The sequence below is a fragment of the Capra hircus genome, chromosome 19 (assembly GCF_001704415.2).
Source record: "Capra hircus breed San Clemente chromosome 19, ASM170441v1, whole genome shotgun sequence".
NCBI lineage: Eukaryota > Metazoa > Chordata > Mammalia > Artiodactyla > Bovidae > Capra > Capra hircus.
In genome coordinates, this window is record NC_030826.1 from 57211863 (window position 1) to 57223867 (window position 12005).

The following is a 12005-nucleotide window of genomic DNA, read 5'->3' on the forward strand; positions in this document are numbered from 1 at the left end:
GTGGATAAAATGACATTTATGTGAAGTCGTCCAAGAGCTCATGGCTTTAGGCACAGTTCTGGTTCAAACAGTCGGCTCCCTCACCAAGTCATCCTCTACCCGGCCTCAGGACTCTCCGAAGCTGGAAATGTTGTCAGTTGGAAACTTCTATATCTTAGGTGCCCTTTTAGAGTGTAACTGACATGCTGGAAGGCAACAGGGCGATCAAATTAGGGCCATGCGAGGAAAGTTTCATAGAAAGACCATGTATCACATTGTGATATGGTTTGGGGGAGCCACAGGGTGAACCGTAGGACCTGGGGTTAGGAACAGCTGGGCTCCACTTCCACCCTGAGCCTGCCATGAAAGGAGGAAGTTACTGGAGCCTGCAGACAGAGAAGGCGGGATGAAGCCAGCCTGACAGTGCCAGCTTGGGGGTGGTGGGCAGTGGGCGGCACTGGAGAGCCACGACCCTCTCTCCACTGGCTCTCCTTCCATCCTCCACTCTCCAGCAGGGATCCTTGTGGTCCACACTCGGCAGAAAGTCAGGCCCCACTGGGATGCAGTCTACCCAGGCCAGGCTCCCCCGGGGGCAGAGAGCAAGGTGGGCACACAGAACCTGTGCCTTCCTGGAGAGTTCTACTCTGATCCCCCAGCAGAGGAGAGATGCTCCCCTTTCTTCCTTTTCTCAGTGTTGACGGGATTGTAATTAGACCCATGTGGCTTTGGGGGAGCTCTCCCCAGGATGCCTGGGAACTTCTGGTAGGTTGTATACTCAGTCACTCAGTCGTGTCCCACTCTTTGCGACCCCTTGGACTGTGGCCCACCAGGCTCCTCTGTCCATAGGATTTCCCACCAAGAATGCTAGAGTGGGTTGCCATTTCCTTCTTCAGGGGATCTTCCCGACCCCGGGATCAAACTCGCATCTCCTGCACTGGTAGGCGGGTTCTTTACCACCGAGCCACCTGGGAAGCTCCTCCGGTGGGTTAGAGAATGTAAAAGGTCTTTGACATTTTTGCCTGTAACCTCCTGAGCCAACTGGAGCCACAAGACAAAAAACGATACCAGATGGTCTTTGTCGACTGGACCCCGCCCATCACTGTGCCGAAAGCTTTTTCTGCAGCCTCGTTATCCACATTGCAGGCTCATCAGGAATGCAGGAATGTCACCTCTTCTCCTTTAGCAGATAAGAACACCTAGACCTGGAGAAGCTCCAGTACTTTGGCCACCTGATGCAAAGAGCTGACTCATTAGGAGAGACCCTGATGCCGGGAAAGATTGAAGGCAGGAGGAGAAGGGGACAACAGAGGATGAGATTGTTGGATGGCATCACTGACTCGATGGACTTGAATTTGAGCAAACTGTGAGAGATGGTGAAGGACAGGGAAGGCTGGCGTGCTGCAGTCCATAGGGTCACAAAGAGCTGGACAGGACTGAGCCACTGAACAACAACAGAACTGGAGAGGTGGAGGAACGTGCCTGCCGGGTGAAGGCCAGAGCCAGGGTTCTAGCCGAGGTCCACCAGGCTCCACCGCTTCCTGTCTTTAACCTCCAAGCACCCTCAGCCCAGGTTCAAACACTGCTTAAACTAAAGGAGGGGACGTGAGCCCGTGAGCCCTTTGGAGAGGCCTCCACCCTTCCAGTGGCCACAGGCCGAGCAGGAAATATTATTTCAGGATAACGATGTCCGCCTGCAGGGCTGAGCAAAGGTTCTCCGTCAAGGGCCAGATAATAAATATTTCAGGCTTTTGGGGGCCAGGAGGCCTCCAAAGACAATACCTAAGCGAATGTGCCTGGCTATGATCCAATCAAGATTTATTTATGAGCCCTGGAGATAGAATTTTGTACCATTTTCACATGTAACGAAATATCATTCTGGTTTTTATTTTTGCTGAATCATTTTAAAATGTGAAAATCATTCATAGTTCCTGGGCCATACAAAAACAACCTCAGGAGCTGACTCCTGGTCTGGTCTATACTTTGCGGGACTTTATGGGGTTTAGGAAGTTGACAGTGCTGTAACAGGATGAAGAGTCTGCATGCGTGCTCAGTTCCTTCTGACTCTTTGTGACCCCGTGGACCATAGCCCACCAGGCTCCTCTGTCCCTGGGATTTCCTAGGCAAGAACACTGGAGTGGGTTGTTCAGCCCTCCTCCAGGGGATCTTCCCGACCCAGGAATGGAACCTGAATCACCTGTGTCTCCTGCACTGCAGGCGGATTCTTTACCACTGAGCCACCCGGGAAGCCCAGTTTAAATCGCGCCCCCACCACCAATTCATGTCCACCTGGAATTTCTGACTGTGGCCTTATTTGGAAGCAGGGTCTCTGCAGGGTCTTAGCTGCTATGAAGTCACACAGGATTCGGGTGGATTCTCGGGCCAGTGACTGGTGTCCTTGGAAGGGGAAGAGAAAACACAGACACACGGAGGCCACCTGGAGACGGAGGCACAGGCTGGAGGGATGTGGTCACAAGCCAAGGGTGCCAAGGATGGTCGGGTCACCTAAAACTGGGAGAGGCGAGGAAGGCTTCTTCCCCAGGGCCTCACAGCGGGGACGTGGTCCTGCTGACATCTGGGTTCTGGACTTCCAGCCCCCGGGACTGTGAGAGAATACATTTCTGTGGCTTTAAACCCCCAATTTGTGGTCATCTGTTACGGCAGCCCCAGGGAACAGGTAATAAGCTTTGCTTGCAGCCCCGATGTACATCATCTATCTCTGGGAGTTGTGGCTCAGTGGCCTCGCAGAGGCTGGCAGAAGCCCAGGTGGGCACCGCCCAGACCTCAGGCCTCCCTTCCGCTCCTCCCCCAACAGTTTTAGATTTCTCTAGAAAACTGCCAGCCAGGCCCTGAGTGAAATTGGCAACCATGGGATGCTTATTTTCCTGTTTCTCCCCAACCTCCCCCCTTCTTAAATTGTTTCCACCTCTGAAAGCCAAACAACAGTCATTCCCCGAGGTCAGGAAAAACCCTCACCCGCCATTAACCTGCAAAATATTAATCACAGATGCTGGTGACCGGAACTCCGGGGGCCTCGCTCCCTCTGTGGCCGTCGCTGGGTAAGGGCAGGGGGCCGGGGGAAAGATGGGGAGCAGGGGGTGGGGCAGAACCTGCCTGTCTTCTCAGGCTGACGTGTGCCTGGTCCGTGGGAGCCTAGGCAGGCTTCTGGCCTAGCCCAGGTCCATACGCCCTGGCAAGGCCGGGCTCCCCATGCCCCGTTTCCTTCTAGGACCCTAGCAGAGCAGCCCTGGAGGACACCCACGTGCAGCCAGTTCCGTCCAGTCCAGCCGCTCAGTCGTGTCTGACCGTTTGTGACCCCATGGACCGCAGCACCCCAGGCCTCCCTGTCCATCACCAACTCCCGGAGCTTGCTCAAACTCATGTCCGTTGAGTCGGTGATGCCATCCAGCCATCTCATCCTCTGTTGCCCCCTTCTCCTCCTGCCCTCAATCTTTCCCACCATCAAGGTCTTTTCCAATAAGTCAGTTCTTCACATCAGGTGGCCAAAGGATTGGAGCTTCAGCATCAGTCCTTCCAATGAATATTCAGGACTGATTTCCTTTAGGATTGACTGGTTTGATCTCCTTACTGTCCAAGGGACTCTCAAATGCAGTCAAGTACACACATAATGGGCCTCCCAGGTGGTACAGTGGTAAAGAATCTGCCCGCAATGCAGGAGACACAGGTTTAATCCCTGGGTTGGGAAAGATACCCTGGAGAAGGGAATGGCAACCCACTCCAGTATTCTTGCCTGGAACATCCCATGGACAGAGGAGGCTGGCGGGCTACAGTCCATGGGGTCGCAGAGAGTGGGACATGACTTAGCGACCCAAGAATGATAACAATGCACGTAAGTAAGAGCGAGAGTTCACACTCACCAGACTCTGCCAAGTGCTTCACATTCGTGAGTTCATTTCGTCTTACAGAGGCCCAAGTCCCCTGCCCCAGGTGAAAGGACCAGGGTCTTCAGTGACATCCTCCATGCCTGGGGACTGTCTTAAGTCCAATCACCAAGTGCCCCAGTTCGAAAGGCGCTCAGCACTCCTCGGGGAGAAGGGACCTGCCCACATTCCTGTGGGGACCCCAGCTGGAGCCGCAGCTCTGACTCCCCAGTCCTGGACTGCTTCTGTTCCACTGTCTCTTCTGGGGAAAAAGTCAGTCCTGAGTTCAGAGCTCCAGAGGTGACACTAAAATACGGCTGGCAGCCTTGGCGTTGCTTACTCTGTGCGCGCGCGCGCGCGCGTGTGTGTGTGTGTGTGTGTGTGTGTCTGTGTGTCTGTGTGCGCGCGTGCTCAGTCATGTCCAACACTGCGGCCCCGTGGACTGTAGCCTGCCAGGCTCCTTTGCCCGTGGAATTTTTCAGGCAAAAATAGTAGAGTGGGTTGCCATTCCCTTCTCCAGGGGATCTTCCCCACCCAGGGATCGAACCTGCCCCCCCTGCTTGGCAGGCGGACTCTACCGCTGAGCCCCCGGGAAACCTCTTTTAGTACTGTTAAGGGGCTTGGCCAGCCAATAGCTGGGAAGGCGCAGGAAGACTCTAGAAGACAAGGGTGGCTGGGAAGAGCAGGAAGGCAGAGGACCCTCCTCAGGAGGAAGCCCCCTTGTCATTTCTTGGAAGGAGCCCCGTGGGGGCGGCGGGGTGCTGAGCTCTAGACGGTGGCTGTGAACTCATGTGTTTGCAGTCTCCCCACTCACCTCCCGCCCCCACCTCGGCCTGCTGTCTGTAATCACCCCGCTGCCTGTTCTTGTCCAGCCTCGTCCTCCTGCCTGGACCAGTCTGGCAGATGCGGGGCTGTGAATCAGTGGCCGGCTGTTTCCATTGCCCTTGGATGGGGATGGAGTTGGTCCAGTCACAACACAGGGATCTCACCCTGGTGGTGGGGAGGGGGCTTCCTGGGGTTCTGCCCCAGGGAGCTGTGTCTACACGGCCCCGACCCAGGGGGACACACAGATGCCCCAGGAGCAGGCAGCAAGGACCCACAGAAGAGCAGCCGACAGAGAGGAAGGGAAATAACATAACAGGCATGCGTAGCGACTAGATGACAGGTGACATGAGGCCTCGGAAGACGGAGGCCCAGGAAGCCAGGGAGCCCGACAGCCTCCTGCAAGGGGTGGCGCTCGCCGCTGCCGGGGAGGAGGGCCCTGTGCTGCAGGTTCTTCGAGAACCAGAAATCCACATTTTGGGGATTCCCTGGTGGTCTAGTGGTCAGGTCTCCACACCTCCACTGTAGAGGGCTCGAGTTCAATCCCTAAGACCCTGCTAAAGTGCCCTCCAACAAAAAAGAGAAAGCCACATTTTATGTGAATCTGCCTTATACTTTTCAGGTGGCCAAAATATTGGAGCTTCAGCATCAGTCCTTCCAATGAACATTCAGGGTGGATTTCCTTTAGGATGGCCTGGTTGGATCTCCCTGCAGTCCAAGGGACTCTCAAGAGTCTTCTCCAACACCACAGTTCAAAAGCATTAATTCTTTAGCGCTCAGGCTTCTTTATGGTCCAACTCTCATATCCGTAGATGACTACTGGAAAAACAATAGCTTTGACTAGACAGACCTTTGTTGATGTCTCTGTTTTTTAATACTCTGTCTAGGTCTGTCATAGCTTTCCCTCCAATGACCAAGCATCTTTTACTTTTCATATAATTTATTATAAATTCCATTTCGAGACCCATAAGCCTCCTTACCACAATTCTCTCTCTGAGTAACCTCCCACTGGCCTTGGACGAGAAATATTTTATTTTGCTGGAAGACTCCCTAGTTGCCACTCAGCTGAGGTTTGACTTGCTACTCAGAAATCTGCTGCCTGAAACTGACTCTTATTGCCAGCTTACCTAACATGTCCTTTGCCTTCAGCCGTGACTGCTTTTTGGAGAACAACTGGCTTGTGGAAGGGACAGAGGGCTGGGAGGGGAGAGAGCGCTAGCATCCCGCGGCATCAAGCTGTCAGGCTGGGGAGCGTAAATTAGCCTTGACATAAGGCTAGGATGAGCTTTTGTTATGACTCAAAGGCATCACAGGGGCAGGGGAAGGACGTACATATGTACACACACACACACACACACACACACGTGTGTGCCAAGACCACATTAGCAAACTGAAAACCCTGGAGAAAACAAACTCTGTAGCCGCCATGATGAGTTTTGACAGTTACACCCAGCCCACAAACATGTTTCTCTACACATCTTCCTTATTCTCCCCACAAATGAGAAGGGATATAGAGGGATTTCCCTGGTGGTCCAGTGGCTAAGACTCTGCACGCCCAATGCCAGGGGTCCAGTTCGATCCCTGCCTGGGGAACTAGGTCCCACATACTACAGCTAAAGGTCCCATGAGTCACAGCTAAGATCCAAACAGCCAAATAAACAATTTTCTAAAAAAGGAGGAAGAGGAGTACAGAGATGTCAGACACTTCTCCACTCTCACCTCTTTTTTACAGCCACTGGATCAACACATAATCTCTTTGCCTTGAACGTAGAGGGCAGACTCAAGAGGCCAAAACAGACATCGCTTAAACCTGATTTCTTTCAGAGCCTCCCTTTGTGTGCCCAGAAGGTAGGGAGACGCCAGGGTCCAACAGAAGAACACAAGCCCCAGATGATCAACGCAAGGACCTGGGAGTCAGTGCAAAGGGAGGGAAGGAGGTGAGAGCACCCCCGCAAAGTGCACACAGGCCCCAGGACCTGCTGGTTTGAGGATGCTGTTCCTTTAAGCCCCTGGAACCTCTGGGCGACGTGTCATATCACATTGGGACAAAGAGGATGCTGAATGACGTCTTCAGCGCCTCTTCACCCCTGGGCTGTGCGCTGAGCTCCAGGAACAGATTTAATCGAGGTCTTCAGCGTGGACGTGGGCTGGGGCTGGGGGTGGGGAGGGGGCAGAGGGTGACATCATTGTAACTGCCTTGAAGCAAAGTGCCTCAGTTCTCCCTGAAACAGTGTGAACCCTTCTTTGACAGATGGGAGTCTGTCCCCTCAGTATGCTGGTGCCCCTGACGACCGTCCCTTGCCCACCACGGCTCGGTTCAGTAACAAGACCGTTCGGGCTCCAGCGAGAATCTGTTTCCTTTCCTGCTGCTTTGCGGTTTTGCAGCTGGAGCTGAGGACTCCAGAGCCCCATTGCTTGCGTTTTTCCTGTGTACGATCTGGACTTACCTGTGTCATCTTGGGCGAGTTATTTAGCCTTTTTCTCTCTCTTTTTTTAAAACATAATTATTTATTTGGCTGTACTGGGTGGGTCATCTGTCTTCACTGCAGCATGTGGGATCGAATTCCCCAGCCAGGGATGGAACTCAGGCCCCCGCATCAGGAGCACAGTCTCAGCCACTGGCCCACCAGGAGAGCCCCATAGTCTTTCCTCTTTCTCGTCTGAAAAATGGGACTCACGATGGCAATGAGGATTGAAGTGCAGGGTTCCAAGCCTCTGGTAGAGCCTCAACACGCAACAGCAGTCCGCCTTCTCTAAGTGCGTTTCTTCCAGGCTGCATTTCCCTCCGAGGCGGTCTCTCAGGGGAGAAGACCAGCCTTTTCTGGGCTCAAACAGATGCTCTTTTCTTCCTCAGTCCCTTTTCTGCTCATCCCTCTGGAGGCCCCGGAGCATATCTGGTTGTCAGGAGCCGCCCTCCAACAGAGCTCCCTGGAGACGAAGCATGTCCGTCTGGGGGAGCCCCGCGGAGCCTTTATCAGCGGCTCAGGACCGCCTCTTGCCGATAATGTGGTTCATCTTTTTCTGTTAGCTCATTTCTGGGAAACACTAGCAGGGCTCTGTGCCCAAGGAAGGGCGCTCAGGAGTAAACTCGCTCTACAAGGTCTAACCTGGCCCTGACTTTTGAGACTGGCTGGTGTCCATGTGGGGGCCTTGGTGCGGTCCCAGCTTTACACTGACCTCTGACCTGCGTGATCCACCAACTTCACACCGTGTGGTCCCCATTTCCAGATGAGAAAACTGAGCCCCAGGAGCTCAAGTGACTTGTCTCAGGTCAGTGAGCCACAGTGGGACTTGCACCCGGGGCCTGGGGTCCTGGTCTAGATGCAAGGTCCCGCCTCTGCTGGGGGGACAAGCCTGGGCTCTCCTGCTTGGCCCTGGGGGTCACTGGGGGGTGAAACCCTGGGCTTCAGGACTTTGGGGACCACATGGAGCTTTCCTTCCGGGGTCCCCCCACTTTCCAAACTTCCTGTCGTTCCCTGACGTCTGCGCTGAGGCCCTGAGGAGCCCAGACCTCTGCGACATCCTCCCTGTGCATTCTTTTCTCCCTCCTGGATAAATAAGACACGTGGTGTCACCTCCCACCTCCTGGAAGTAGCCCAGCTCAGCGGTCAGGGCCGTGTGCTGACAGCTGACAGGCCTCCTAAGTGGGGTGAGGCCGGGGTGGGCTGTGCCCTCTGTCCTACCCCTGGCCACAGTGCCCCGGAAACCTGAGATCTGACTCAGCAATAATAATGGTAACTGTGGCTGGTTCCCCTCCATCAGATTCGACAGTTGGCAGAGCAGGGCCACAGGCTTTACTTTTTTCTGTGTGTGCGTGTTCAGTCCTGTCCAACTCTGTGCAACCCTGTGGATCGCAGCACACCAGGCTCCCCTTTCCGTGGGGATTCTCCAGGCAAGAGTACTGGAGTGGGGTGGCATTTTCTCCTCCAGGGAATCTTCCCCACCAAGGGATCAAACGCGTGTCTACCTGCATCGCCAGGCGGATTCTTTACCCCTGAGCCACCAGGGAAGCCTCGGACAGCTTCCACCGACTGATAACCGCCTTCGGTCTGGATTGTGAGCTCCTGCAGCTGTGACTCAGACAGACTGCCGCCCCCGAGGTCACACAATCCAGAGGTTCCGACCCCGCGTGTGGACTCGTTTCCAGTAAACTCCACAGCCTCCCTGCCCTGCCACTACCCAGTGACGCCCCTCATCACCTTCTCCCAGCTCAGTTCAGCCCTCCTGTGGCCTCCTGTCCCCAGACAGTCCCCAATCCAGTGAACGGCATCTCTTCCTCCGGGCCAGGGGTCTCCTGAGACACAGCGGCTTCCTCACCCCTGAGTCCTCTGGACCTGCTGTCTCGGGAGAATAAATGAGGCCCAGGGAGTTCATTCCAGGGGGGCAGGGAATGGGGGTTACTAAACCCGGTTCAGTCCTGACTCAGACTGGCGATTCAGACACCAGTCAAGGCCTTCCCCGGCGGTCCAGTGCTTAAGAATCCACCTGCCAATGCAGGGGACACGGGTTCGATCCCTGCTCCACGAAGAGTCCACGTGACTTGGGGTAGCAGTCCATGTGCCACACGACTGAGCTCTAGATCCCGTGCTCTGCAGCTAGAGAAAGGCCACGAGTGGCAAGGAAGACCCAGGGCAGCCAAAATTGACAGAAATAATTTAAAAATACCCTAGCAATCAGATATCATCCTGTCCCCAAGGGTCCCTTGACCTGTTTTCTAATTCTCTATGTGCACTGACCCAAACCAGTCCATCCTAAAGGAAATCAACCCTGAATATTCACTGGAAGGACTGATGCTGAAGCTAAAACTCCAATACTTTGGCCATCTGATTCAAAGAACTGACTCATTGGAAAAAGTCCTGATGCTGGCCAAGATTGAAGGCAGGAGGAGAAGGGGACGATAGGATGAGATGCTTGGATGGCATCACTGACTCGACGGACATGAGTCTGAGCAAGCTCCGGGAGTTGGTGACGGACAGGGAGGCCTGGCGTGCTGCAGTCCATGGGGTCGCAAGAAGTTGGACATGACTGAGCGACTGAACTGGACTGGTGTATGCTGGCTGCCCCAGAGCTCCGATGTGTTACTCTGAGGGGGCAGGGGGGAAGTGGAGTGGGGGCGGGGGTGTTCGTTTGCCTGAAGCCTGGGGCAAAAAGAGGCCCCAGAGGCGGCCTTTGCCACATGGTGGGGGGCCTCTCCCTGAGCCCCGGGCCCTGGTATCCTGGGGATTTTCCCAGACTGTACTGCAGAGGTTGCCAAGGCCCCAAAAAAGGGCCCCAGGTGGTTCCCAAGAACAGGGAAGCGAGGAGGAGCCTCTGCCCAGAACGGTGGGGGCGAGAAGCCCAGGGAGGGGGCAGGGCCTCCGGCCACCCAGCCTCCGTCCAAACTGTGCTATGGTCAAAGCCCCGGTGACACCCTGAGGGGTCCTTCCGGGACCTTCTCATCTAACCTCAGAAGAAGGAAATTCAGGGGGTGGGGGACTCTGGATAGAGGTGGGAAGTCATAGAGCTTCCAGAAAGTGAAATGACCTGCCCGGAATCCTGCTTCATGGCAAACACCAGACCTGAGTGAGTCAGGCCTCCGACTTCTCTGCAAGGGAACAGGATTAACCAGCATAAGGGATCTCATGAAGGCTGGGGTCAAATTATGTGAACCAAAATGCCCAGCACCCAGTATGCACAACGGCTGGGAGCTGTGTGCTTCGAGGGGGGTGGCCGGGTCAAGGGAGGCAGGCCCATGCAGCTGTGAGGATCACGCCCGCCGAGTCCCGGGCAGGCCCCAGCAGCAGAACAGGCCAAGACACACGTCCCGGCCTAAAGGCTTACAGGTCAAGTTTCACCAAAGGTGCAGTTAAGACCTCAAATCCTTCTCCAAAGTCAGGGGCTTAGAAGTTGCCAGAAATTTCAAGATAGGCATTCAAGCTTCAAGTTTTCCATTTTGTGAATTTCCTCTGATTCTCTCTAGGCAGCTCTAGTCTGAAAGGCAGAAGCAAAACTTAGCCTCAAAAAATGATTAGGAAGCCAAGTCCTAATCCCAGAAATGGGATTTCAACCATCAGGCAAAATTAGCACTTTCTTTTTATTTTTTCAGTTGAAGTATATAGTTGATTTTCCCTGGTGCCTCAGAGGGTAAAGAATTCACCTGCAACGCGGGAGACGCAGGTTCAGTCCCTGGGTAGGGAAGATCCCCTGGAGAAGGAAATGGCAACCCACTCCAGGATTTTTGTGTAGAGGAGACTGGCGGGCTACAGTCCACGGGGTCACAAAGAGTCAGACACAACTGAGAAATGTACACTTCTATTCACTCATAGTTGATTTACAAGGTTGTGTTAATTTCAAGTGTACAGCGAAGTGATATATATATATATATATATTTATTTATTCAGATTCTTTTCCCACATTGCTTTTACAAATATTTTTCAAATTTACTTTTAACTGGAAGATAATTGGTTTACAATATTGTGTTGGTTTCTGCTATACAACAATATGAATCATATGTGAATCATAAATATTGACTTCCCTGTGCTATACAGTAGGTCCGTGTTTATCTATTTTATATGTAGTAGTGTGTATATGTTACTCCCAAATTCCTAATTTATCCTTCCCAGCATTTTCTTTCAATCAAGACTCCCTGCCAGGGTATTGGCAATGCAATGGCCCCGAGTGTCTAGAAGCATTTACTTTTTTTGGCCCTGTCACATGGCAATGTGGGATCTTAGTTCCCCAACCAGGGAGTGAACCTGCGCCCCCTGCAATGGGGCTTCCCTGGTAGCTCAGCTGGTGAAGAATCCACCTGGCAATGCAGGAGGCCACAGTTCGATTCCTGGTTTGGGAAGATCCCCTGGAGACGGGAAAGGCTACCCACTCCAGTATTCTGGCCTGTACAGTCCATGGGGTCACAAAGAGTCAGACATGACTGAGTGACGTTTCACTTTCATTTTCCCCTGCAGTGGGAGCCCAGAGTCTTAACCACTGGGCCACCAAGAAGCCCCAAGTAATATCTACATAGCTCCTTCCTGGAGCAACCTGCATCCACTGAGGGCATGCTGAGGGCAGGGATTGGACTCAATTTATCTTTATCCCCAAAGGCAAACCTCAAAGAATGTTCAAGGATTGTGGAAGGAGCCTCAGATGCAAAGCATTGAATTCGGATAAGGAGAGGAAGAATTACAAAGACTTTGTCCTGGAGGGACGCTTGTTTGATAGGCCATTTAATTGGGAAAGGCAAACCTCAGACACCTGTGAAAGGAGAACCAATTACTGAGGACAAAACAATTAGTTAACAATGGAGGGAAGGGTTGGGAAAGGGGAGGTGTCTCAGAGAATCCAGAA